The sequence below is a fragment of the Pseudophryne corroboree genome, chromosome 4 (genome assembly GCF_028390025.1).
Source record: "Pseudophryne corroboree isolate aPseCor3 chromosome 4, aPseCor3.hap2, whole genome shotgun sequence".
Classification (NCBI taxonomy): Eukaryota; Metazoa; Chordata; class Amphibia; order Anura; family Myobatrachidae; genus Pseudophryne; species Pseudophryne corroboree.
The window spans coordinates 30,052,729-30,077,775 of NC_086447.1; the positions used below are offsets into that span (position 1 = coordinate 30,052,729).

At 37.4% G+C, this 25,047-nt stretch overlaps 41 non-coding genes across 41 annotated transcripts; all 41 read right to left on the reverse strand.

Moving 5' to 3' along the window:
• Positions 1-286: 286 nt before the first annotated feature.
• Positions 287-358, reverse strand: TRNAG-UCC (transfer RNA glycine (anticodon UCC)). Its single transcript has one exon. It is a non-coding gene; the product is annotated as a tRNA-Gly (tRNA).
• Positions 359-1,286: 928 nt separating this feature from the next.
• Positions 1,287-1,358, reverse strand: TRNAG-UCC (transfer RNA glycine (anticodon UCC)). The gene has a single exon. It is a non-coding gene; the product is annotated as a tRNA-Gly (tRNA).
• A 1,428-nt stretch (positions 1,359-2,786) lies between these two features.
• Positions 2,787-2,858, reverse strand: TRNAG-UCC (transfer RNA glycine (anticodon UCC)). Its single transcript has one exon. It is a non-coding gene; the product is annotated as a tRNA-Gly (tRNA).
• A 428-nt stretch (positions 2,859-3,286) lies between these two features.
• On the reverse strand, positions 3,287-3,358 carry TRNAG-UCC (transfer RNA glycine (anticodon UCC)). Its single transcript has one exon. It is a non-coding gene; the product is annotated as a tRNA-Gly (tRNA).
• A 428-nt stretch (positions 3,359-3,786) lies between these two features.
• TRNAG-UCC (transfer RNA glycine (anticodon UCC)) lies at positions 3,787-3,858 on the reverse strand. The gene has a single exon. It is a non-coding gene; the product is annotated as a tRNA-Gly (tRNA).
• A 428-nt stretch (positions 3,859-4,286) lies between these two features.
• TRNAG-UCC (transfer RNA glycine (anticodon UCC)) lies at positions 4,287-4,358 on the reverse strand. The gene has a single exon. It is a non-coding gene; the product is annotated as a tRNA-Gly (tRNA).
• A 428-nt stretch (positions 4,359-4,786) lies between these two features.
• TRNAG-UCC (transfer RNA glycine (anticodon UCC)) lies at positions 4,787-4,858 on the reverse strand. Its single transcript has one exon. It is a non-coding gene; the product is annotated as a tRNA-Gly (tRNA).
• A 928-nt stretch (positions 4,859-5,786) lies between these two features.
• On the reverse strand, positions 5,787-5,858 carry TRNAG-UCC (transfer RNA glycine (anticodon UCC)). The gene has a single exon. It is a non-coding gene; the product is annotated as a tRNA-Gly (tRNA).
• Positions 5,859-6,286: 428 nt separating this feature from the next.
• Positions 6,287-6,358, reverse strand: TRNAG-UCC (transfer RNA glycine (anticodon UCC)). The gene has a single exon. It is a non-coding gene; the product is annotated as a tRNA-Gly (tRNA).
• A 928-nt stretch (positions 6,359-7,286) lies between these two features.
• Positions 7,287-7,358, reverse strand: TRNAG-UCC (transfer RNA glycine (anticodon UCC)). The gene has a single exon. It is a non-coding gene; the product is annotated as a tRNA-Gly (tRNA).
• Positions 7,359-7,785: 427 nt separating this feature from the next.
• Positions 7,786-7,857, reverse strand: TRNAG-UCC (transfer RNA glycine (anticodon UCC)). The gene has a single exon. It is a non-coding gene; the product is annotated as a tRNA-Gly (tRNA).
• Positions 7,858-8,286: 429 nt separating this feature from the next.
• On the reverse strand, positions 8,287-8,358 carry TRNAG-UCC (transfer RNA glycine (anticodon UCC)). Its single transcript has one exon. It is a non-coding gene; the product is annotated as a tRNA-Gly (tRNA).
• A 428-nt stretch (positions 8,359-8,786) lies between these two features.
• TRNAG-UCC (transfer RNA glycine (anticodon UCC)) lies at positions 8,787-8,858 on the reverse strand. Its single transcript has one exon. It is a non-coding gene; the product is annotated as a tRNA-Gly (tRNA).
• A 428-nt stretch (positions 8,859-9,286) lies between these two features.
• On the reverse strand, positions 9,287-9,358 carry TRNAG-UCC (transfer RNA glycine (anticodon UCC)). Its single transcript has one exon. It is a non-coding gene; the product is annotated as a tRNA-Gly (tRNA).
• Positions 9,359-9,786: 428 nt separating this feature from the next.
• TRNAV-UAC (transfer RNA valine (anticodon UAC)) lies at positions 9,787-9,858 on the reverse strand. The gene has a single exon. It is a non-coding gene; the product is annotated as a tRNA-Val (tRNA).
• Positions 9,859-10,286: 428 nt separating this feature from the next.
• Positions 10,287-10,358, reverse strand: TRNAG-UCC (transfer RNA glycine (anticodon UCC)). The gene has a single exon. It is a non-coding gene; the product is annotated as a tRNA-Gly (tRNA).
• Positions 10,359-10,786: 428 nt separating this feature from the next.
• On the reverse strand, positions 10,787-10,858 carry TRNAG-UCC (transfer RNA glycine (anticodon UCC)). The gene has a single exon. It is a non-coding gene; the product is annotated as a tRNA-Gly (tRNA).
• A 928-nt stretch (positions 10,859-11,786) lies between these two features.
• Positions 11,787-11,858, reverse strand: TRNAG-UCC (transfer RNA glycine (anticodon UCC)). The gene has a single exon. It is a non-coding gene; the product is annotated as a tRNA-Gly (tRNA).
• A 427-nt stretch (positions 11,859-12,285) lies between these two features.
• On the reverse strand, positions 12,286-12,357 carry TRNAG-UCC (transfer RNA glycine (anticodon UCC)). Its single transcript has one exon. It is a non-coding gene; the product is annotated as a tRNA-Gly (tRNA).
• Positions 12,358-12,786: 429 nt separating this feature from the next.
• Positions 12,787-12,858, reverse strand: TRNAG-UCC (transfer RNA glycine (anticodon UCC)). Its single transcript has one exon. It is a non-coding gene; the product is annotated as a tRNA-Gly (tRNA).
• A 428-nt stretch (positions 12,859-13,286) lies between these two features.
• Positions 13,287-13,358, reverse strand: TRNAG-UCC (transfer RNA glycine (anticodon UCC)). The gene has a single exon. It is a non-coding gene; the product is annotated as a tRNA-Gly (tRNA).
• Positions 13,359-13,786: 428 nt separating this feature from the next.
• Positions 13,787-13,858, reverse strand: TRNAV-UAC (transfer RNA valine (anticodon UAC)). Its single transcript has one exon. It is a non-coding gene; the product is annotated as a tRNA-Val (tRNA).
• A 428-nt stretch (positions 13,859-14,286) lies between these two features.
• Positions 14,287-14,358, reverse strand: TRNAG-UCC (transfer RNA glycine (anticodon UCC)). The gene has a single exon. It is a non-coding gene; the product is annotated as a tRNA-Gly (tRNA).
• A 428-nt stretch (positions 14,359-14,786) lies between these two features.
• TRNAG-UCC (transfer RNA glycine (anticodon UCC)) lies at positions 14,787-14,858 on the reverse strand. The gene has a single exon. It is a non-coding gene; the product is annotated as a tRNA-Gly (tRNA).
• A 428-nt stretch (positions 14,859-15,286) lies between these two features.
• On the reverse strand, positions 15,287-15,358 carry TRNAG-UCC (transfer RNA glycine (anticodon UCC)). Its single transcript has one exon. It is a non-coding gene; the product is annotated as a tRNA-Gly (tRNA).
• A 428-nt stretch (positions 15,359-15,786) lies between these two features.
• On the reverse strand, positions 15,787-15,858 carry TRNAG-UCC (transfer RNA glycine (anticodon UCC)). The gene has a single exon. It is a non-coding gene; the product is annotated as a tRNA-Gly (tRNA).
• Positions 15,859-16,286: 428 nt separating this feature from the next.
• Positions 16,287-16,358, reverse strand: TRNAV-UAC (transfer RNA valine (anticodon UAC)). Its single transcript has one exon. It is a non-coding gene; the product is annotated as a tRNA-Val (tRNA).
• Positions 16,359-16,786: 428 nt separating this feature from the next.
• TRNAG-UCC (transfer RNA glycine (anticodon UCC)) lies at positions 16,787-16,858 on the reverse strand. Its single transcript has one exon. It is a non-coding gene; the product is annotated as a tRNA-Gly (tRNA).
• A 428-nt stretch (positions 16,859-17,286) lies between these two features.
• Positions 17,287-17,358, reverse strand: TRNAV-UAC (transfer RNA valine (anticodon UAC)). Its single transcript has one exon. It is a non-coding gene; the product is annotated as a tRNA-Val (tRNA).
• A 428-nt stretch (positions 17,359-17,786) lies between these two features.
• TRNAG-UCC (transfer RNA glycine (anticodon UCC)) lies at positions 17,787-17,858 on the reverse strand. Its single transcript has one exon. It is a non-coding gene; the product is annotated as a tRNA-Gly (tRNA).
• A 428-nt stretch (positions 17,859-18,286) lies between these two features.
• Positions 18,287-18,358, reverse strand: TRNAG-UCC (transfer RNA glycine (anticodon UCC)). Its single transcript has one exon. It is a non-coding gene; the product is annotated as a tRNA-Gly (tRNA).
• A 428-nt stretch (positions 18,359-18,786) lies between these two features.
• On the reverse strand, positions 18,787-18,858 carry TRNAG-UCC (transfer RNA glycine (anticodon UCC)). The gene has a single exon. It is a non-coding gene; the product is annotated as a tRNA-Gly (tRNA).
• A 428-nt stretch (positions 18,859-19,286) lies between these two features.
• Positions 19,287-19,358, reverse strand: TRNAG-UCC (transfer RNA glycine (anticodon UCC)). The gene has a single exon. It is a non-coding gene; the product is annotated as a tRNA-Gly (tRNA).
• Positions 19,359-19,786: 428 nt separating this feature from the next.
• Positions 19,787-19,858, reverse strand: TRNAV-UAC (transfer RNA valine (anticodon UAC)). The gene has a single exon. It is a non-coding gene; the product is annotated as a tRNA-Val (tRNA).
• A 428-nt stretch (positions 19,859-20,286) lies between these two features.
• On the reverse strand, positions 20,287-20,358 carry TRNAG-UCC (transfer RNA glycine (anticodon UCC)). Its single transcript has one exon. It is a non-coding gene; the product is annotated as a tRNA-Gly (tRNA).
• A 428-nt stretch (positions 20,359-20,786) lies between these two features.
• TRNAG-UCC (transfer RNA glycine (anticodon UCC)) lies at positions 20,787-20,858 on the reverse strand. The gene has a single exon. It is a non-coding gene; the product is annotated as a tRNA-Gly (tRNA).
• A 428-nt stretch (positions 20,859-21,286) lies between these two features.
• On the reverse strand, positions 21,287-21,358 carry TRNAG-UCC (transfer RNA glycine (anticodon UCC)). The gene has a single exon. It is a non-coding gene; the product is annotated as a tRNA-Gly (tRNA).
• Positions 21,359-21,786: 428 nt separating this feature from the next.
• Positions 21,787-21,858, reverse strand: TRNAG-UCC (transfer RNA glycine (anticodon UCC)). The gene has a single exon. It is a non-coding gene; the product is annotated as a tRNA-Gly (tRNA).
• Positions 21,859-22,286: 428 nt separating this feature from the next.
• On the reverse strand, positions 22,287-22,358 carry TRNAG-UCC (transfer RNA glycine (anticodon UCC)). Its single transcript has one exon. It is a non-coding gene; the product is annotated as a tRNA-Gly (tRNA).
• Positions 22,359-22,786: 428 nt separating this feature from the next.
• TRNAG-UCC (transfer RNA glycine (anticodon UCC)) lies at positions 22,787-22,858 on the reverse strand. The gene has a single exon. It is a non-coding gene; the product is annotated as a tRNA-Gly (tRNA).
• Positions 22,859-24,786: 1,928 nt separating this feature from the next.
• On the reverse strand, positions 24,787-24,858 carry TRNAG-UCC (transfer RNA glycine (anticodon UCC)). The gene has a single exon. It is a non-coding gene; the product is annotated as a tRNA-Gly (tRNA).
• Positions 24,859-25,047: the final 189 nt, after the last annotated feature.

A 25,047-nucleotide genomic window follows, 5' to 3' on the forward strand; every position in this document is an offset into this window, starting at 1 on the left:
ATTTAGGCTCATCCATACTTAAGGTTTTTATGCACCATTGAACTGATATACAGTGGTATCAAAACTGAGAAAAGAAAAGACCTTTGATGTACTTGCATATGGCACCTCAGTGAACTTTGTAAAATGTGTTTACAAATCTTTAATCAGGCAGTGGTGGAATCAAAAGTCATCTGCTAAGAAGGAATCATGATTTCTACAAAGATTTTAACATTTTCTATGGACCTTGTCATCTGAGCATATCTTAAGCAACAACTATAAGTGCGAAAACAGCACATAAGGAAAAGGATGCATTGGCCGGGAATCGAACCCGGGTCAACTGTTTGGAAGGCAGCTATGCTCACCACTATACCACCAATGCTTGAGCTCATTTCGATTGCATATAGTGGCCAATATGGAAATCACAACAACTGTTTGAAAGATATTTATAGCCTGCGCTGTAGCACCATTGGTGGAAGATATTCAAACAAAATTGGCAAATTGCATGACATTCACAATTCAAGATTTAGGCTCATCCATACTTAAGGTTTTTATGCACCATTGAACTGATATACAGTGGTATCAAAACTGAGAAAAGAAAAGACCTTTGATTCACTTGCATATGGCACCTCAGTGAACTTTGTAAAATGTATTTACAAATCTTTAATCAGGCAGTGGTGGAATCAAAAGTCATCTGCTAAGAAGGAATCATGATTTCTACAAAGATTTTAACATTTTCTATGGACCTTGTCATCTGAGCATATCTTAAGCAACAACTATAAGTGCGAAAACAGCACATAAGGAAAAGGATGCATTGGCCGGGAATCGAATCCGGGTCAACTGCTTGGAACGCAGCTATGCTCACCACTATACCACCAATGCTTGAGCTCTTTTCGAATGCATATAGTGGCCAATATGGAAATCACAACAACTGTTTGAAAGATATTTATAGCCTGCGCTGTAGCACCATTGGTGGAAGATATTCAAACAAAATTGGCAAATTGCATGACATTCACAATTCAAGATTTAGGCTCATCCATACTTAAGGTTTTTATGCACCATTGAACTGACATACAGTGGTATCAAAACTGAGAAAAGAAAAGACCTTCGATTTACTTGCATATGGCACCTCAGTGAACTGTGTAAAATGTATTTACAAATCTTTAATCAGGCAGTGGTGGAATCAAAAGTCATCTGCTAAGAAGGAATCATGATTTCTACAAAGATTTTAACATTTTCTATGGACCTTGTCATCTGAGCATATCTTAAGCAACAACTATAAGTGCGAAAACAGCACATAAGGAAAAGGATGCATTGGCCGGGAATCGAACCCGGGTCAACTGCTTGGAAGGCAGCTATGCTCACCACTATACCACCAATGCTTGAGCTCTTTTCGCATGCATATAGTGGCCAATATGGAAATCACAACAACTGTTTGAAAGATATTTATAGCCTGCGCTGTAGCACCATTGGTGGAAGATATTCAAACAAAATTGGCAAATTGCATGACATTCACAATACAAGATTTAGGCTCATCCATACTTAAGGTTTTTATGCACCAATGAACTTACATACAGTGGTATCAAAACTGAGAAAAGAAAAGACCTTCGATTTACTTTCATATGGCACCTCAGTGAACTTTGTAAAATGTATTTACAAATCTTTAATCAGGCAGTGGTGGAATCAAAAGTCATCTGCTAAGAAGGAATCATGATTTCTACAAAGATTTTAACATTTTTTATGGACCTTGTCATCTGAGCATATCTTAAGCAACAACTATAAGTGCGAAAACAGCACATAAGGAAAAGGATGCATTGGCCGTGAATCGAACCCGGGTCAACTGCTTGGAAGGCAGCTATGCTCACCACTATACAACCAATGCTTGAGCACTTTTCAAATGCATATAGTGGCCAATATGGAAATCACAACAACTGTTTGAAAGATTTTTATAGCCTGCGCTGTAGCACCATTGGTGGTAGATATTCAAACAAAATTGGCAAATTGCATGACATTCACAATTCAAGATTTAGGCTCATCCATACTTAAGGTTTTTATGCACCATTGAACTGATATACAGTGGTATCAAAACTTAGAAAAGAAAATACCTTTGATGTACTTGCATATGGCACCTCAGTGAACTTTGTAAAATGTGTTTACAAATCTTTAATCATGCAGTGGTGGAATCAAAAGTCATCTGCTAAGAAGGAATCATGATTTCTACAAAGATTTTAACATTTTCTATGGACCTTGTCATCTGAGCATATCTTAAGCAACAACTATAAGTGCGAAAACAGCACATAAGGAAAAGGATGCATTGGCCGGGAATTGAACCCAGGTCAACAGCTTGGAAGGCAGATATGCTCACCACTATACCACCAATGCATGAGCTCTTTTTGAATGCATATAGTGGCCAATATGGAAATCACAACAACTGTTTGAAAGATATTTATAGCCTGCGCTGTAGCACCATTGGTGGAAGATATTCAAACAAAATTGGCAAATTGCATGACATTCACAATTCAAGATTTAGGCTCATCCATACTTAAGGTTTTTATGCACCATTGAACTGATATACAGTGGTATAAAAACTGAGAATAGAAAAGACCTTCGTTTTACTTGCAAATGGCACCTCAGTGAACTGTGTAAAATGTATTTACAAATCTTTAATCAGGCAGTGGTGGAATCAAAAGTCATCTGCTAAGAAGGAATCATGATTTCTACAAAGATTTTAACATTTTCTATGGACCTTGTCATCTGAGCATATCTTAAGCAACAACTATAAGTGCGAAAACAGCACATAAGGAAAAGGATGCATTGGCCGGGAATCGAACCCTGGTCAACTGCTTGGAAGGCAGCTATGCTCACCACTATACCACCAATGCTTGAGCTCTTTTTGAATGCATATAGTGGCCAATATGGAAATCACAACAACTGTTTGAAAGATATTTATAGCCTGCGCTGTAGCACCATTGGTGGAAGATATTCAAACAAAATTGGCAAATTGCATGACATTCACAATTCAAGATTTAGGCTCATCCATACTTAAGGTTTTTATGCACCATTGAACTGATATACAGTGGTATCAAAACTGAGAAAAGAAAAGACCTTCGATTTACTTGCATATGGCACCTCAGTGAACTTTGTAAAATGTATTTACAAATCTTTAATCAGGCAGTGGTGGAATCAAAAGTCATCTGCTAAGAAGGAATCATGATTTCTACAAAGATTTTAACATTTTCTATGGACCTTGTCATCTGAGCATATCTTAAGCAACAACTATAAGTGCGAAAACAGCACATAAGGAAAAGGATGCATTGGCCGGGAATCAAACCCGGGTCAACTGCTTGGAAGGCAGCTATGCTCACCACTATACCACCAATGCTTGTGCACTTTTCAAATGCATATAGTGGCCAATATGGAAATCACAACAACTGTTTGAAAGATTTTTATAGCCTGCGCTGTAGCACCATTGGTGGTAGATATTCAAACAAAATTGGCAAATTGCATGACATTCACAATTCAAGATTTAGGCTCATCCATACTTAAGGTTTTTATGCACCATTGAACTGACATACAGTGGTATCAAAACTGAGAAAAGAAAAGACCTTCGATTTACTTGCATATGGCACCTCAGTGAACTGTGTAAAATGTATTTACAAATCTTTAATCAGGCAGTGGTGGAATCAAAAGTCATCTGCTAAGAAGGAATCATGATTTCTACAAAGATTTTAACATTTTCTATGGACCTTGTCATCTGAGCATATCTTAAGCAACAACTATAAGTGCGAAAACAGCACATAAGGAAAAGGATGCATTGGCCGGGAATCGAACCCGGGTCAACTGCTTGGAAGGCAGCTATGCTCACCACTATACCACCAATGCTTGAGCTCTTTTCGCATGCATATAGTGGCCAATATGGAAATCACAACAACTGTTTGAAAGATATTTATAGCCTGCGCTGTAGCACCATTGGTGGAAGATATTCAAACAAAATTGGCAAATTGCATGACATTCACAATTCAAGATTTAGGCTCATCCATACTTAAGGTTTTTATGCACCATTGAACTGATATACAGTGGTATCAAAACTGAGAAAAGAAAAGACCTTCGAATTACTTGCATATGGCACCTCAGTGAACTGTGTAAAATGTATTTACAAATCTTTAATCAGGCAGTGGTGGAATCAAAAGTCATCTGCTAAGAATGAATCATGATTTCTACAAAGATTTTAACATTTTCTATGGACCTTGTCATCTGAGCATATCTTAAGCAACAACTATAAGTGCGAAAACAGCACATAAGGAAAAGGATGCATTGGCCGGGAATCGAACCCGGGTCAACAGCTTGGAAAGCAGCTATGCTCACCACTATACCACCAATGCTTGAGCTTTTATCGAATGCATATAGTGGCCAATATGGAAATCACAACAACTGTTTGAAAGATATTTATAGCCTGCGCTGTAGCACCATTGGTGGAAGATATTCAAACAAAATTGGCAAATTGCATGACATTCACAATACAAGATTTAGGCTCATCCATACTTAAGGTTTTTATGCACCAATGAACTTACATACAGTGGTATCAAAACTGAGAAAAGAAAAGACCTTCGATTTACTTTCATATGGCACCTCAGTGAACTTTGTAAAATGTATTTACAAATCTTTAATCAGGCAGTGGTGGAATCAAAAGTCATCTGCTAAGAAGGAATCATGATTTCTACAAAGATTTTAACATTTTTTATGGACCTTGTCATCTGAGCATATCTTAAGCAACAACTATAAGTGCGAAAACAGCACATAAGGAAAAGGATGCATTGGCCGTGAATCGAACCCGGGTCAACTGCTTGGAAGGCAGCTATGCTCACCACTATACCACCAATGCTTGAGCACTTTTCAAATGCATATAGTGGCCAATATGGAAATCACAACAACTGTTTGAAAGATTTTTATAGCCTGCGCTGTAGCACCATTGGTGGTAGATATTCAAACAAAATTGGCAAATTGCATGACATTCACAATTCAAGATTTAGGCTCATCCATACTTAAGGTTTTTATGCACCATTGAACTGATATACAGTGGTATCAAAACTTAGAAAAGAAAATACCTTTGATGTACTTGCATATGGCACCTCAGTGAACTTTGTAAAATGTGTTTACAAATCTTTAATCATGCAGTGGTGGAATCAAAAGTCATCTGCTAAGAAGGAATCATGATTTCTACAAAGATTTTAACATTTTCTATGGACCTTGTCATCTGAGCATATCTTAAGCAACAACTATAAGTGCGAAAACAGCACATAAGGAAAAGGATGCATTGGCCGGGAATTGAACCCAGGTCAACAGCTTGGAAGGCAGATATGCTCACCACTATACCACCAATGCATGAGCTCTTTTTGAATGCATATAGTGGCCAATATGGAAATCACAACAACTGTTTGAAAGATATTTATAGCCTGCGCTGTAGCACCATTGGTGGAAGATATTCAAACAAAATTGGCAAATTGCATGACATTCACAATTCAAGATTTAGGCTCATCCATACTTAAGGTTTTTATGCACCATTGAACTGATATACAGTGGTATAAAAACTGAGAATAGAAAAGACCTTCGTTTTACTTGCAAATGGCACCTCAGTGAACTGTGTAAAATGTATTTACAAATCTTTAATCAGGCAGTGGTGGAATCAAAAGTCATCTGCTAAGAAGGAATCATGATTTCTACAAAGATTTTAACATTTTCTATGGACCTTGTCATCTGAGCATATCTTAAGCAACAACTATAAGTGCGAAAACAGCACATAAGGAAAAGGATGCATTGGCCGGGAATCGAACCCTGGTCAACTGCTTGGAAGGCAGCTATGCTCACCACTATACCACCAATGCTTGAGCTCTTTTTGAATGCATATAGTGGCCAATATGGAAATCACAACAACTGTTTGAAAGATATTTATAGCCTGCGCTGTAGCACCATTGGTGGAAGATATTCAAACAAAATTGGCAAATTGCATGACATTCACAATTCAAGATTTAGGCTCATCCATACTTAAGGTTTTTATGCACCATTGAACTGATATACAGTGGTATCAAAACTGAGAAAAGAAAAGACCTTCGATTTACTTGCATATGGCACCTCAGTGAACTTTGTAAAATGTATTTACAAATCTTTAATCAGGCAGTGGTGGAATCAAAAGTCATCTGCTAAGAAGGAATCATGATTTCTACAAAGATTTTAACATTTTCTATGGACCTTGTCATCTGAGCATATCTTAAGCAACAACTATAAGTGCGAAAACAGCACATAAGGAAAAGGATGCATTGGCCGGGAATCAAACCCGGGTCAACTGCTTGGAAGGCAGCTATGCTCACCACTATACCACCAATGCTTGTGCACTTTTCAAATGCATATAGTGGCCAATATGGAAATCACAACAACTGTTTGAAAGATTTTTATAGCCTGCGCTGTAGCACCATTGGTGGTAGATATTCAAACAAAATTGGCAAATTGCATGACATTCACAATTCAAGATTTAGGCTCATCCATACTTAAGGTTTTTATGCACCATTGAACTGATATACAGTGGTATAAAAACTGAGAATAGAAAAGACCTTCGTTTTACTTGCATATGGCACCTCAGTGAACTTTGTAAAATGTATTTACAAATCTTTAATCAGGCAGTGGTGGAATCAAAAGTCATCTGCTAAGAATGAATCATGATTTCTACAAAGATTTTAACATTTTCTATGGACCTTGTCATCTGAGCATATCTTAAGCAACAACTATAAGTGCGAAAACAGCACATAAGGAAAAGGACGCTTTGGCCGGGAATCAAACCCGGGTCAACAGCTTGGAAGGCAGCTATGCTCACCACTATACCACCAATGCTTGAGCTCTTTTCAAATGCATATAGTGGCCAATATGGAAATCACAACAACTGTTTGAAAGATATTTATAGCCTGCGCTGTAGCACCATTGGTGGAAGATATTCAAACAAAATTGGCAAATTGCATGACATTCACAATTCAAGATTTAGGCTCATCCATACTTAAGGTTTTTATGCACCATTGAACTTATATACGGTGGTATCAAAACTGAGAAAAGAAAAGACCTTTGATGTACTTGCATATGGCACCTCAGTGAACTTTGTAAAATGTGTTTACAAATCTTTAATTATGCAGTGGTGGAATCAAAAGTCATCTGCTAAGAAGGAATCATGATTTCTACAAAGATTTTAACATTTTCTATGGACCTTGTCATCTGAGCATATCTTAAGCAACAACTATAAGTGCGAAAACAGCACATAAGGAAAAGCATGCATTGTCCGGGAATCGAACCCGGGTCAACTGCTTGGAAGGCAGCTATGCTCACCACTATACCACCAATGCTTGAGCTCTTTTCGAATGCATATAGTGGCCAATATGGAAATCACAACAACTGTTTGAAAGATATTTATAGCCTGCGCTGTAGCACCATTGGTGGAAGATATTCAAACAAAATTGGAAAATTGCATGACATTCACAATTCAAGATTTAGGCTCATCCATACTTTAGGTTTTTATGCACCATTGAACTGATATACAGTGGTATCAAAACTGAGAAAAGAAAAGACCTTTGATTTACTTGCATATGGCACCTCAGTGAACTTTGTAAAATGTATTTACAAATCTTTAATCAGGCAGTGGTGGAATCAAAAGTCATCTGCTAAGAAGGAATCATGATTTCTACAAAGATTTTAACATTTTCTATGGACCTTGTCATCTGAGCATATCTTAAGCAACAACTATAAGTGCGAAAACAGCACATAAGGAAAGGATGCATTGGCCGGGAATCGAACCCGGGTCAACTGCTTGGAAGGCAGCTATGCTCACCACTATACCACCAATGCTTGAGCGCTTTTTCAAATGCATATAGTGGCCAATATGGAAATCACAACAACTGTTTGAAAGATATTTATAGCCTGCGCTGTAGCACCATTGGTGGAAGATATTCAAACAAAATTGGCAAATTGCATGACATTCACAATTCAAGATTTAGGCTCATCCATACTTAAGGTTTTTATGCACCATTGAACTGATATACAGTGGTATAAAAACTGAGAATAGAAAAGACCTTCGTTTTACTTGCATATGGCACCTCAGTGAACTGTGTAAAATGTATTTACAAATCTTTAATCAGGCAGTGGTGGAATCAAAAGTCATCTGCTAAGAAGGAATCATGATTTCTACAAAGATTTTAACATTTTCTATGGACCTTGTCATCTGAGCATATCTTAAGCAACAACTATAAGTGCGAAAACAGCACATAAGGAAAAGGATGCATTGGCCGGGAATCGAACCCGGGTCAATTGCTTGGAAGGCAGCTATGCTCACCACTATACCACCAATGCTTAAGCTCTTTTCGAATGCATATAGTGGCCAATATGGAAATCACAACAACTGTTTGAAAGATATTTATAGCCTGCGCTGTAGCACCATTGGTGGAAGATATTCAAACAAAATTGGCAAATTGCATGACATTCACAATTCAAGATTTAGGCTCATCCATACTTAAGGTTTTTATGCACCAATGAACTTACATACAGTGGTATCAAAACTGAGAAAAGAAAAGACCTTCGATTTACTTGCATATGGCACCTCAGTGAACTTTGTAAAATGTATTTACAAATCTTTAATCAGGCAGTGGTGGAATTAAAAGTCATCTGCTAAGAAGGAATCATGATTTCTACAAAGATTTTAACATTTTCTATGGACCTTGTCATCTGAGCATATCTTAAGCAACAACTATAAGTGCGAAAACAGCACATAAGGAAAAGGATGCATTGGCCGGGAATCGAACCCGGGTCAACTGCTTGGAAAGCAGCTATGCTCACCACTATACCACCAATGCTTGAGCTCTTTTCGAATGCATATAGTGGCCAATATGGAAATCACAACAACTGTTTGAAAGATATTTATAGCCTTCGCTGTAGCACCATTGGTGGAAGATATTCAAACAAAATTGGAAAATTGCATGACATTCACAATTCAAGATTTAGGCTCATCCATACTTAAGGTTTTTATGCACCATTGAACTGATATACATTGGTATCAAAACTGAGAAAAGAAAAGACCTTTGATTTACTTGCATATGGCACCTCAGTGAACTTTGTAAAATGTATTTACAAATCTTTAATCAGGCAGTGGTGGAATCAAAAGTCATCTGCTAAGAAGGAATCATGATTTCTACAAAGATTTTAAAATTTTCTATGGACCTTGTCATCTGAGCATATCTTAAGCAACAACTATAAGTGCGAAAACAGCACATAAGGAAAAAGATGCATTGGCCGGGAATCGAACCCGGGTCAACTGCTTGGAAGGCAGTTATGCTCACCACTATACCACCAATGCTTGAGCACTTTTCAAATGCATATAGTGGCCAATATGGAAATCACAACAACTGTTTGAAAGATTTTTATAGCCTGCGCTGTAGCACCATTGGTGGTAGATATTCAAACAAAATTGGCAAATTGCATGACATTCACAATTCAAGATTTAGGCTCATCCATACTTAAGGTTTTTATGCACCATTGAACTGATATACAGTGGTATCAAAACTGAGAAAAGAAAAGACCTTTGATTTACTTGCATATAGCACCTCAGTGAACTTTGTAAAATGTATTTACAAATCTTTAATCAGGCAGTGGTGGAATCAAAAGTCATCTGCTAAGAAGGAATCATGATTTCTACAAAGATTTTAACATTTTCTATGGACCTTGTCATCTGAGCATATCTTAAGCAACAACTATAAGTGCGAAAACAGCACATAAGGAAAAGGATGCATTGGCCGGGAATCAAACCCAGGTCAACTGCTTGTAAGGCAGCTATGCTCACCACTATACCACCAATGCTTGAGTGCTTTTTCAATGCATATAGTGGCCAATATGGAAATCACAACAACTGTTTGAAAGATATTTATAGCCTGCGCTGTAGCACCATTGGTGGAAGATATTCAAACAAAATTGGCAAATTGCATGACATTCACAATTCAAGATTTAGGCTCATCCATACTTAAGGTTTTTATGCACCATTGAACTGATATACAGTGGTATAAAAACTGAGAATAGAAAAGACCTTTGTTTTTCTTGCATATGGCACCTCAGTGAACTGTGTAAAATGTATTTACAAATCTTTAATCAGGCAGTGGTGGAATCAAAAGTCATCTGCTAAGAAGGAATCATGATTTCTACAAAGATTTTAACATTTTCTATGGACCTTGTCATCTGAGCATATCTTAAGCAACAACTATAAGTGCGAAAACAGCACATAAGGAAAAGGATGCACTGGCCGGGAATCGAACCCGGGTCAACAGCATGGAAGGCAACTATGCTCACCACTATACCACCAATGCTTGAGCTCTTTTCGAATGCATATAGTGGCCAATATGGAAATCACAACAACTGTTTGAAAGATATTTATAGCCTGCGCTGTAGCACCATTGGTGGAAGATATTCAAACAAAATTGGCAAATTGCATGACATTCACAATTCAAGATTTAGGCTCATCCATACTTAAGGTTTTTATGCACCATTGAACTGATATACAGTGGTATCAAAACTGAGAAAAGAAAAGACCTTCGATTTACTTGCATATGGCACCTCAGTGAACTTTGTAAAATGTATTTACAAATCTTTAATCATGCAGTGGTGGAATCAAAAGTCATCTGCTAAGAAGGAATAATGATTTCTACAAAGATTTTAACATTTTCTATGGACCTTGTCATCTGAGCATATCTTAAGCAACAACTATAAGTGCGAAAACAGCACATAAGGAAAAGGATGCATTGGCCGGGAATCGAACCCGGGTCAACTGCTTGGAAGGCAGCTATGCTCACCACTATACCACCAATGCTTGAGCGCTTTTTCAATGCATATAGTGGCCAATATGGAAATCACAACAACTGTTTGAAAGATATTTATAGCCTGCGCTGTAGCACCATTGGTGGAAGATATTCAAACAAAATTGGCAAATTGCATGACATTCACAATTCAAGATTTAGGCTCATCCATACTTAAGGTTTTTATGCACCATTGAACTGATATACAGTGGTATCAAAACTGAGAAAAGAAAAGACCTTCGATTTACTTGCATATGGCACCTCAGTGAACTTTGTAAAATGTATTTACAAATCTTTAATCAGGCAGTGGTGGAATCAAAAGTCATCTGCTAAGAATGAATCATGATTTCTACAAAGATTTTAACATTTTCTATGGACCTTGTCATCTGAGCATATCTTAAGCAACAACTATAAGTGCGAAAACAGCACATAAGGAAAAGGACGCTTTGGCCGGGAATCAAACCCGGGTCAACACCTTGGAAGGCAGCTATGCTCACCACTATACCACCAATGCTTGAGCTCTTTTTAAATGCATATAGTGGCCAATATGGAAATCACAACAACTGTTTGAAAGATATTTATAGCCTGCGCTGTAGCACCATTGGTGGAAGATATTCAAACAAAATTGGCAAATTGCATGACATTCACAATTCAAGATTTAGGCTCATCCATACTTAAGGTTTTTATGCACCATTGAACTTATATACGGTGGTATCAAAACTGAGAAAAGAAAAGACCTTTGATGTACTTGCATATGGCACCTCAGTGAACTTTGTAAAATGTGTTTACAAATCTTTAATTATGCAGTGGTGGAATCAAAAGTCATCTGCTAAGAAGGAATCATGATTTCTACAAAGATTTTAACATTTTCTATGGACCTTGTCATCTGAGCATATCTTAAGCAACAACTATAAGTGCGAAAACAGCACATAAGGAAAAGCATGCATTGTCCGGGAATCGAACCCGGGTCAACTGCTTGGAAGGCAGCTATGCTCACCACTATACCACCAATGCTTGAGCTCTTTTCGAATGCATATAGTGGCCAATATGGAAATCACAACAACTGTTTGAAAGATATTTATAGCCTGCGCTGTAGCACCATTGGTGGAAGATATTCAAACAAAATTGGAAAATTGCATGACATTCACAATTCAAGATTTAGGCTCATCCATACTTTAGGTTTTTATGCACCATTGAACTGATATACAGTGGTATCAAAACTGAGAAAAGAAAAGACCTTTGATTTACTTGCATATGGCACCTCAGTGAACTTTGTAAAATGTATTTACAAATCTTTAATCAGGCAGTGGTGGAATCAAAAGTCATCTGCTAAGAAGGAATCATGATTTCTACAAAGATTTTAACATTTTCTATGGACCTTGTCATCTGAGCATATCTTAAGCAACAACTATAAGTGCGAAAACAGCACATAAGGAAAGGATGCATTGGCCGGGAATCGAACCCGGGTCAACTGCTTGGAAGGCAGCTATGCTCACCACTATACCACCAATGCTTGAGCGCTTTTTCAAATGCATATAGTGGCCAATATGGAAATCACAACAACTGTTTGAAAGATATTTATAGCCTGCGCTGTAGCACCATTGGTGGAAGATATTCAAACAAAATTGGCAAATTGCATGACATTCACAATTCAAGATTTAGGCTCATCCATACTTAAGGTTTTAATGCACCATTGAACTGATATACAGTGGTATAAAAACTGAGAATAGAAAAGACCTTCGTTTTACTTGCATATGGCACCTCAGTGAACTGTGTAAAATGTATTTACAAATCTTTAATCAGGCAGTGGTGGAATCAAAAGTCATCTGCTAAGAAGGAATCATGATTTCTACAAAGATTTTAACATTTTCTATGGACCTTGTCATCTGAGCATATCTTAAGCAACAACTATAAGTGCGAAAACAGCACATAAGGAAAAGGATGCATTGGCCGGGAATCGAACCCGGGTCAATTGCTTGGAAGGCAGCTATGCTCACCACTATACCACCAATGCTTAAGCTCTTTTCGAATGCATATAGTGGCCAATATGGAAATCACAACAACTGTTTGAAAGATATTTATAGCCTGCGCTGTAGCACCATTGGTGGAAGATATTCAAACAAAATTGGCAAATTGCATGACATTCACAATTCAAGATTTAGGCTCATCCATACTTAAGGTTTTTATGCACCAATGAACTTACATACAGTGGTATCAAAACTGAGAAAAGAAAAGACCTTCGATTTACTTGCATATGGCACCTCAGTGAACTTTGTAAAATGTATTTACAAATCTTTAATCAGGCAGTGGTGGAATTAAAAGTCATCTGCTAAGAAGGAATCATGATTTCTACAAAGATTTTAACATTTTCTATGGACCTTGTCATCTGAGCATATCTTAAGCAACAACTATAAGTGCGAAAACAGCACATAAGGAAAAGGATGCATTGGCCGGGAATCGAACCCGGGTCAACTGCTTGGAAGGCAGCTATGCTCACCACTATACCACCAATGCTTGAGCTCTTTGCGAATGCATATAGTGGCCAATATGGAAATCACAACAACTGTTTGAAAGATATTTATAGCCTGCGCTGTAGCACCATTGGTGGAAGATATTCAAACAAAATTGGAAAATTGCATGACATTCACAATTCAAGATTTAGGCTCATCCATACTTAAGGTTTTTATGCACCATTGAACTGATATACATTGGTATCAAAACTGAGAAAAGAAAAGACCTTTGATTTACTTGCATATGGCACCTCAGTGAACTTTGTAAAATGTATTTACAAATCTTTAATCAGGCAGTGGTGGAATCAAAAGTCATCTGCTAAGAAGGAATCATGATTTCTACAAAGATTTTAAAATTTTCTATGGACCTTGTCATCTGAGCATATCTTAAGCAACAACTATAAGTGCGAAAACAGCACATAAGGAAAAAGATGCATTGGCTGGGAATCGAACCCGGGTCAACTGCTTGTAAGGCAGCTATGCTCACCACTATACCACCAATGCTTGAGTGCTTTTTCAATGCATATAGTGGCCAATATGGAAATCACAACAACTGTTTGAAAGATATTTATAGCCTGCGCTGTAGCACCATTGGTGGAAGATATTCAAACAAAATTGGCAAATTGCATGACATTCACAATTCAAGATTTAGGCTCATCCATACTTAAGGTTTTTATGCACCATTGAACTGATATACAGTGGTATAAAAACTGAGAATAGAAAAGACCTTTGTTTTTCTTGCATATGGCACCTCAGTGAACTGTGTAAAATGTATTTACAAATCTTTAATCAGGCAGTGGTGGAATCAAAAGTCATCTGCTAAGAAGGAATCATGATTTCTACAAAGATTTTAACATTTTCTATGGACCTTGTCATCTGAGCATATCTTAAGCAACAACTATAAGTGCGAAAACAGCACATAAGGAAAATGATGCACTGGCCGGGAATCGAACCCGGGTCAACAGCTTGGAAGGCAACTATGCTCACCACTATACCACCAATGCTTGAGCTCTTTTCGAATGCATATAGTGGCCAATATGGAAATCACAACAACTGTTTGAAAGATATTTATAGCCTGCGCTGTAGCACCATTGGTGGAAGATATTCAAACAAAATTGGCAAATTGCATGACATTCACAATTCAAGATTTAGGCTCATCCATACTTAAGGTTTTTATGCACCATTGAACTGATATACAGTGGTATCAAAACTGAGAAAAGAAAAGACCTTCGATTTACTTGCATATGGCACCTCAGTGAACTTTGTAAAATGTATTTACAAATCTTTAATCATGCAGTGGTGGAATCAAAAGTCATCTGCTAAGAAGGAATAATGATTTCTACAAAGATTTTAACATTTTCTATGGACCTTGTCATCTGAGCATATCTTAAGCAACAACTATAAGTGCGAAAACAGCACATAAGGAAAAGGATGCATTGGCCGGGAATCGAACCCGGGTCAACTGCTTGGAAGGCAGCTATGCTCACCACTATACCACCAATGCTTGAGCGCTTTTTCAATGCATATAGTGGCCAATATGGAAATCACAACAACTGTTTGAAAGATATTTATAGCCTGCGCTGTAGCACCATTGGTGGAAGATATTCAAACAAAATTGGCAAATTGCATGACATTCACAATTCAAGATTTAGGCTCATCCATACTTAAGGTTTTTATGCACCATTGAACTGATATACAGTGGTATCAAAACTGAGAAAAGAAAAGACCTTCGATTTACTTGCATATGGCACCTCAGTGAACTTTGTAAAATGTATTTACAAATCTTTAATCAGGCAGTGGTGGAATCAAAAGTCATCTGCTAAGAAGGAATAATGATTTCTACAAAGATTTTAAAATTTTCTATGGACCTTGTCATCTGAGCATATCTTAAGCAACAACTATAAGTGCGAAAACAGCACATAAGGAAAAGGATGCATTGGCCGGGAATCGAACCCAGGTCAACTGCTTGGAAGGCAGATATGCTCACCACTATACCACCAATGCTTGAGCGCTTTTTCAATGCATATAGTGGCCAATATGGAAATCACAACAACTGTTTGAAAGATATTTATAGCCTGCGCTGTAGCACCATTGGTGGAAGATATTCAAACAAAATTGGCAAATTGCATGACATTCACAATTCAAGATTTAGGCTCATCCATACTTAAGGTTTTTATGCACCAATGAACTTACATACAGTGGTATCAAAACTGAGAAAAGAAAAGACCTTCAATTTACTTGCATATGGCACCTCAGTGAACTTTGTAAAATGTATTTACAAATCTTTAATCAGGCAGTGGTGGAATTAAAAGTCATCTGCTAAGAAGGAATCATGATTTCTACAAAGATTTTAACATTTTCTTTGGACCTTGTCATCTGAGCATATCTTAAGCAACAACTATAAGTGCGAAAACAGCACATAAGGAAAAGGATGCATTGGCCGGGAATCGAACCCGGGTCAACTGCTTGGAAGGCAGCTATGCTCACCACTATACCACCAATGCTTGAGCTCTTTTCAAATGCATATAGTGGCCAATATGGAAATCACAACAACTGTTTGAAAGATATTTATAGCCTGCGCTGTAGCACCATTGGTGGAAGATATTCAAACAAAATTGGAAAATTGCATGACATTCACAATTCAAGATTTAGGCTCATCCATACTTAAGGTTTTTATGCACCATTGAACTGATATACAGTGGTATCAAAACTGAGAAAAGAAAAGACCTTTGATTTACTTGCATATGGCACCTCAGTGAACTTTGTAAAATGTATTTACAAATCTTTAATCAGGCAGTGGTGGAATCAAAAGTCATCTGCTAAGAAGGAATCATGATTTCTACAAAGATTTTAACATTTTCTATGGACCTTGTCATCTGAGCATATCTTAAGCAACAACTATAAGTGCGAAAACAGCACATAAGGAAAAGTATGCATTGGCCGGGAATCAAACCCGGGTCAACTGCTTGTAAGGCAGCTATGCTCACCACTATACCACCAATGCTTGATTGCTTTTTCAATGCATATAGTGGCCAATATGGAAATCACAACAACTGTTTGAAAGATATTTATAGCCTGCGCTGTAGCACCATTGGTGGAAGATATTCAAACAAAATTGGCAAATTGCATGACATTCACAATTCAAGATTTAGGCTCATCCATACTTAAGGTTTTTATGCACCATTGAACTGATATACAGTGGTATAAAAACTGAGAATAGAAAAGACCTTTGTTTTACTTGCATATGGCACCTCAGTGAACTGTGTAAAATGTATTTACAAATCTTTAATCAGGCAGTGGTGGAATCAAAAGTCATCTGCTAAGAAGGAATCATGATTTCTACAAAGATTTTAAAATTTTCTATGGACCTTGTCATCTGAGCATATCTTAAGCAACAACTATAAGTGCGAAAACAGCACATAAGGAAAAAGATGCATTGGCCGGGAATCGAACCCGGGTCAACTGCTTGGAAGGCAGTTATGCTCACCACTATACCACCAATGCTTGAGCACTTTTCAAATGCATATAGTGGCCAATATGGAAATCACAACAACTGTTTGAAAGATTTTTATAGCCTGCGCTATAGCACCATTGGTGGTAGATATTCAAACAAAATTGGCAAATTGCATGACATTCACAATTCAAGATTTAGGCTCATCCATACTTAAGGTTTTTATGCACCATTGAACTGATATACAGTGGTATCAAAACTGAGAAAAGAAAAGACCTTTGATTTACTTGCATATAGCACCTCAGTGAACTTTGTAAAATGTATTTACAAATCTTTAATCAGGCAGTGGTGGAATCAAAAGTCATCTGCTAAGAAGGAATCATGATTTCTACAAAGATTTTAACATTTTCTATGGACCTTGTCATCTGAGCATATCTTAAGCAACAACTATAAGTGCGAAAACAGCACATAAGGAAAAGGATGCATTGGCCGGGAATCAAACCCAGGTCAACTGCTTGTAAGGCAGCTATGCTCACCACTATACCACCAATGCTTGAGTGCTTTTTCAATGCATATAGTGGCCAATATGGAAATCACAACAACTGTTTGAAAGATATTTATAGCCTGCGCTGTAGCACCATTGGTGGAAGATATTCAAAAAAAATTGGCAAATTGCATGACATTCACAATTCAAGATTTAGGCTCATCCATACTTAAGGTTTTTATGCACCATTGAACTGATATACAGTGGTATAAAAACTGAGAATAGAAAAGACCTTTGTTTTTCTTGCATATGGCACCTCAGTGAACTGTGTAAAATGTATTTACAAATCTTTAATCAGGCAGTGGTGGAATCAAAAGTCATCTGCTAAGAAGGAATCATGATTTCTACAAAGATTTTAACATTTTCTATGGACCTTGTCATCTGAGCATATCTTAAGCAACAACTATAAGTGCGAAAACAGCACATAAGGAAAAGGATGCACTGGCCGGGAATCGAACCCGGGTCAACAGCTTGGAAGGCAACTATGCTCACCACTATACCACCAATGCTTGAGCTCTTTTCGAATGCATATAGTGGCCAATATGGAAATCACAACAACTGTTTGAAAGATATTTATAGCCTGCGCTGTAGCACAATTGGTGGAAGATATTCAAACAAAATTGGCAAATTGCATGACATTCACAATTCAAGATTTAGGCTCATCCATACTTAAGGTTTTTATGCACCATTGAACTGATATACAGTGGTATCAAAACTGAGAAAAGAAAAGACCTTCGATTTACTTGCATATGGCACCTCAGTGAACTTTGTAAAATGTATTTACAAATCTTTAATCATGCAGTGGTGGAATCAAAAGTCATCTGCTAAGAAGGAATAATGATTTCTACAAAGATTTTAACATTTTCTATGGACCTTGTCATCTGAGCATATCTTAAGCAACAACTATAAGTGCGAAAACAGCACATAAGGAAAAGGATGCATTGGCCGGGAATCGAACCCGGGTCAACTGCTTGGAAGGCAGCTATGCTCACCACTATACCACCAATGCTTGAGCGCTTTTTCAATGCATATAGTGGCCAATATGGAAATCACAACAACTGTTTGAAAGATATTTATAGCCTGCGCTGTAGCACCATTGGTGGAAGATATTCAAACAAAATTGGCAAATTGCATGACATTCACAATTCAAGATTTAGGCTCATCCATACTTAAGGTTTTTATGCACCATTGAACTGATATACAGTGGTATCAAAACTGAGAAAAGAAAAGACCTTCGATTTACTTGCATATGGCACCTCAGTGAACTTTGTAAAATGTATTTACAAATCTTTAATCAGGCAGTGGTGGAATCAAAAGTCATCTGCTAAGAAGGAATAATGATTTCTACAAAGATTTTAAAATTTTCTATGGACCTTGTCATCTGAGCATATCTTAAGCAACAACTATAAGTGCGAAAACAGCACATAAGGAAAAGGATGCATTGGCCGGGAATCGAACCCAGGTCAACTGCTTGGAAGGCAGATATGCTCACCACTATACCACCAATGCTTGAGCGCTTTTTCAATGCATATAGTGGCCAATATGGAAATCACAACAACTGTTTGAAAGATATTTATAGCCTGCGCTGTAGCACCATTGGTGGAAGATATTCAAACAAAATTGGCAAATTGCATGACATTCACAATTCAAGATTTAGGCTCATCCATACTTAAGGTTTTTATGCACCAATGAACTTACATACAGTGGTATCAAAACTGAGAAAAGAAAAGACCTTCGATTTACTTGCATATGGCACCTCAGTGAACTTTGTAAAATGTATTTACAAATCTTTAATCAGGCAGTGGTGGAATTAAAAGTCATCTGCTAAGAAGGAATCATGATTTCTACAAAGATTTTAACATTTTCTTTGGACCTTGTCATCTGAGCATATCTTAAGCAACAACTATAAGTGCGAAAACAGCACATAAGGAAAAGGATGCATTGGCCGGGAATCGAACCCGGGTCAACTGCTTGGAAGGCAGCTATGCTCACCACTATACCACCAATGCTTGAGCTCTTTTCAAATGCATATAGTGGCCAATATGGAAATCACAACAACTGTTTGAAAGATATTTATAGCCTGCGCTGTAGCACCATTGGTGGAAGATATTCAAACAAAATTGGAAAATTGCATGACATTCACAATTCAAGATTTAGGCTCATCCATACTTAAGGTTTTTATGCACCATTGAACTGATATACAGTGGTATCAAAACTGAGAAAAGAAAAGACCTTTGATTTACTTGCATATGGCACCTCAGTGAACTTTGTAAAATGTATTTACAAATCTTTAATCAGGCAGTGGTGGAATCAAAAGTCATCTGCTAAGAAGGAATCATGATTTCTACAAAGATTTTAACATTTTCTATGGACCTTGTCATCTGAGCATATCTTAAGCAACAACTATAAGTGCGAAAACAGCACATAAGGAAAAGTATGCATTGGCCGGGAATCAAACCCGGGTCAACTGCTTGTAAGGCAGCTATGCTCACCACTATACCACCAATGCTTGATTGCTTTTTCAATGCATATAGTGGCCAATATGGAAATCACAACAACTGTTTGAAAGATATTTATAGCCTGCGCTGTAGCACCATTGGTGGAAGATATTCAAACAAAATTGGCAAATTGCATGACATTCACAATTCAAGATTTAGGCTCATCCATACTTAAGGTTTTTATGCACCATTGAACTGATATACAGTGGTATAAAAACTGAGAATAGAAAAGACCTTTGTTTTACTTGCATATGGCACCTCAGTGAACTGTGTAAAATGTATTTACAAATCTTTAATCAGGCAGTGGTGGAATCAAAAGTCATCTGCTAAGAAGGAATCATGATTTCTACAAAGATTTTAACATTTTCTATGGACCTTGTCATCTGAGCATATCTTAAGCAACAACTATAAGTGCGAAAACAGCACATAAGGAAAAGGATGCATTGGCCGGGAATCGAACCCGGGTCAACAGCTTGGAAGGCAACTATGCTCACCACTATACCACCAATGCTTGAGCTCTTTTCGAATGCATATAGTGGCCAATATGGAAATCACAACAACTGTTTGAAAGATATTTATAGCCTGCGCTGTAGCACCATTGGTGGAAGATATTCAAACAAAATTGGCAAATTGCATGACATTCACAATTCAAGATTTAGGCTCATCCATACTTAAGGTTTTTATGCACCAATGAACTTACATACAGTGGTATCAAAACTGAGAAAAGAAAAGACCTTCGATTTACTTGCATATGGCACCTCAGTGAACTTTGTAAAATGTATTTACAAATCTTTAATCAGGCAGTGGTGGAATTAAAAGTCATCTGCTAAGAAGGAATCATGATTTCTACAAAGATTTTAACATTTTCTTTGGACCTTGTCATCTGAGCATATCTTAAGCAACAACTATAAGTGCGAAAACAGCACATAAGGAAAAGGATGCATTGGCCGGGAATCGAACCCGGGTCACCTGCTTGGAAGGCAGCTATGCTCACCACTATACCACCAATGCTTGAGCTCTTTTCGAATGCATATAGTGGCCAATATGGAAATCACAACAACTGTTTGAAAGATATTTATAGCCTGCGCTGTAGCACCATTGGTGGAAGATATTCAAACAAAATTGGCAAATTGCATGACATTCACAATTCAAGATTTAGGCTCATCCATACTTAAGGTTTTTATGCACCATTGAACTGATATACAGTGGTATCAAAACTGAGAAAAGAAAAGACCTTTGATTTACTTGCATATGGCACCTCAGTGAACTTTGTAAAATGTATTTACAAATCTTTAATCAGGCAGTGGTGGAATCAAAAGTCATCTGCTAAGAAGGAATAATGATTTCTACAAAGATTTTAACATTTTCTATGGACCTTGTCATCTGAGCATATCTTAAGCAACAACTATAAGTGCGAAAACAGCACATAAGGAAAAGGATGCATTGGCCGTGAATCGAACCCAGGTCAACTGCTTGGAAGGCAGTTATGCTCACCACTATACCACCAATGCTTGAGCGCTTTTTCAATGCATATAGTGGCCAATATGGAAATCACAACAACTGTTTGAAAGATATTTATAGCCTGCGCTGTAGCACCATTGGTGGAAGATATTCAAACAAAATTGGCAAATTGCATGACATTCACAATTCAAGATTTAGGCTCATCCATACTTAAGGTTTTTATGCACCATTGAACTGATATACAGTGGTATAAAAACTGAGAATAGAAAAGACCTTCGTTTTACTTGCAAATGGCACCTCAGTGAACTGTGTAAAATGTATTTACAAATCTTTAATCAGGCAGTGGTGGAATCAAAAGTCATCTGCTAAGAAGGAATCATGATTTCTACAAAGATTTTAACATTTTCTATGGACCTTGTCATCTGAGCATATCTTAAGCAACAACTATAAGTGCGAAAACAGCACATAAGGAAAAGGATGCATTGGCCGGGAATCGAACCCGGGTCAACAGCTTGGAAGGCAGCTATGCTCACCACTATACCACCAATGCTTGAGCTCTTTTCGAATGCATATAGTGGCCAATATGGAAATCACAACAACTGTTAGAAAGATATTTATAGCCTGCGCTGTAGCACCATTGGTGGAAGATATTCAAACAAAATTGGCAAATTGCATGACATTCACAATTCAAGATTTAGGCTCATCCATACTTAAGGTTTTTATGCACCATTGAACTGATATACAGTGGTATCAAAACTGAGAAAAGAAAAGACCTTTGATTTACTTGCATATGGCACCTCAGTGAACTTTGTAAAATGTATTTACAAATCTTTAATCAGGCAGTGGTGGAATCAAAAGTCATCTGCTAAGAAGGAATAATGATTTCTACAAAGATTTTAACATTTTCTATGGACCTTGTCATCTGAGCATATCTTAAGCAACAACTATAAGTGCGAAAACAGCACATAAGGAAAAGGATGCATTGGCCGGGAATCGAACCCAGGTCAACTGCTTGGAAGGCAGCTATGCTCACCACTATACCACCAATGCTTGAGCGCTTTTTCAATGCATATAGTGGCCAATATGGAAATCACAACAACTGTTTGAAAGATATTTATAGCCTGCGCTGTAGCACCATTGGTGGAAGATATTCAAACAAAATTGGCAAATTGCATGACATTCACAATTCAAGATTTAGGCTCATCCATACTTAAGGTTTTTATGCACCATTGAACTGATATACAGTGGTATCAAAACTGAGAAAAGAAAAGACCTTCGATTTACTTGCATATGGCACCTCAGTGAACTTTGTAAAATGTATTTACAAATCTTTAATCAGGCAGTGGTGGAATCAAAAGTCATCTGCTAAGAAGGAATCATGATTTCTACAAAGATTTTAACATTTTCTATGGACCTTGTCATCTGAGCATATCTTAAGCAACAACTATAAGTGCGAAAACAGCACATAAGGAAAAGGATGCATTGGCCGGGAATCGAACCCGGGTCAACTGCTTGGAAGGCAGCTATGCTCACCACTATACCACCAATGCTTGAGCGCTTTTTCAATGCATATAGTGGCCAATATGGAAATCACAACAACTGTTTGAAAGATATTTATAGCCTGCGCTGTAGCACCATTGGTGGAAGATATTCAAACAAAATTGGCAAATTGCATGACATTCACAATTCAAGATTTAGGCTCATCCATACTTAAGGTTTTTATGCACCATTGAACTGATATACAGTGGTATCAAAACTGAGAAAAGAAAAGACCTTCGATTTACTTGCATATGGCACCTCAGTGAACTGTGTAAAATGTATTTACAAATCTTTAATCAGGCAGTGGTGGAATCAAAAGTCATCTGCTAAGAAGGAATCATGATTTCTACAAAGATTTTAACATTTTCTATGGACCTTGTCATCTGAGCATATCTTAAGCAACAACTATAAGTGCGAAAACAGCACATAAGGAAAAGGATGCATTGGCCGGGAATCGAACCCGGGTCAACAGCTTGGAAGTCAGCTATGCTCACCACTATACCACCAATGCTTGAGCTCTTTTCGAATGCATATAGTGGCCAATATGGAAATCACAACAACTGTTTGAAAGATATTTATAGCCTGCGCTGTAGCACCATTGGTGGAAGATATTCAAACAAAATTGGCAAATTGCATGACATTCACAATTCAAGATTTAGGCTCATCCATACTTAAGGTTTTTATGCACCATTGAACTGATATACAGTGGTATCAAAACTGAGAAAAGAAAAGACCTTTGATTTACTTGCATATGGCACCTCAGTGAACTTTGTAAAATGTATTTACAAATCTTTAATCAGGCAGTGGTGGAATCAAAAGTCATCTGCTAAGAAGGAATAATGATTTCTACAAAGATTTTAACATTTTCTATGGACCTTGTCATCTGAGCATATCTTAAGCAACAACTATAAGTGCGAAAACAGCACATAAGGAAAAGGATGCATTGGCCGGGAATAGAACCCAGGTCAACTGCTTGGAAGGCAGCTATGCTCACCACTATACCACCAATGCTTGAGCGCTTTTTCAATGCATATAGTGGCCAATATGGAAATCACAACAACTGTTTGAAAGATATTTATAGCCTGCGCTGTAGCACCATTGGTGGAAGATATTCAAACAAAATTGGCAAATTGCATGACATTCACAATTCAAGATTTAGGCTCATCCATACTTAAGGTTTTTATGCACCATTGAACTGATATACAGTGGTATCAAAACTGAGAAAAGAAAAGACCTTCGATTTACTTGCATATGGCACCTCAGTGAACTTTGTAAAATGTATTTACAAATCTTTAATCAGGCAGTGGTGGAATCAAAAGTCATCTGCTAAGAAGGAATCATGATTTCTACAAAGATTTTAACATTTTCTATGGACCTTGTCATCTGAGCATATCTTAAGCAACAACTATAAGTGCGAAAACAGCACATAAGGAAAAGGATGCATTGGCCGGGAATCAAACCCGGGTCAACTGCTTGGAAGGCAGCTATGCTCACCACTATACCTCCAATGCTTGAGCGCTTTTTCAATGCATATAGTGGCCAATATGGAAATCACAACAACTGTTTGAAAGATATTTATAGCCTGCGCTGTAGCACCATTGGTGGAAGATATTCAAACAAAATTGGCAAATTGCATGACATTCACAATTCAAGATTTAGGCTCATCCATACTTAAGGTTTTTATGCACCATTGAACTGATATACAGTGGTATCAAAACTGAGAAAAGAAAAGACCTTCGATTTACTTGCATATGGCACCTCAGTGAACTTTGTAAAATGTATTTACAAATCTTTAATCAGGCAGTGGTGGAATCAAAAGTCATCTGCTAAGAAGGAATAATGATTTCTACAAAGATTTTAACATTTTCTATGGACCTTGTCATCTGAGCATATCTTAAGCAACAACTATAAGTGCGAAAACAGCACATAAGGAAAAGGATGCATTGGCCGGGAATCGAACCCAGGTCAACTGCTTGGAAGGCAGCTATGCTCACCACTATACCACCAATGCTTGAGCGCTTTTTCAATGCATATAGTGGCCAATATGGAAATCACAACAACTGTTTGAAAGATATTTATAGCCTGCGCTGTAGCACCATTGGTGGAAGATATTCAAACAAAATTGGCAAATTGCATGACATTCACAATTCAAGATTTAGGCTCATCCATACTTAAGGTTTTTATGCACCATTGAACTGAT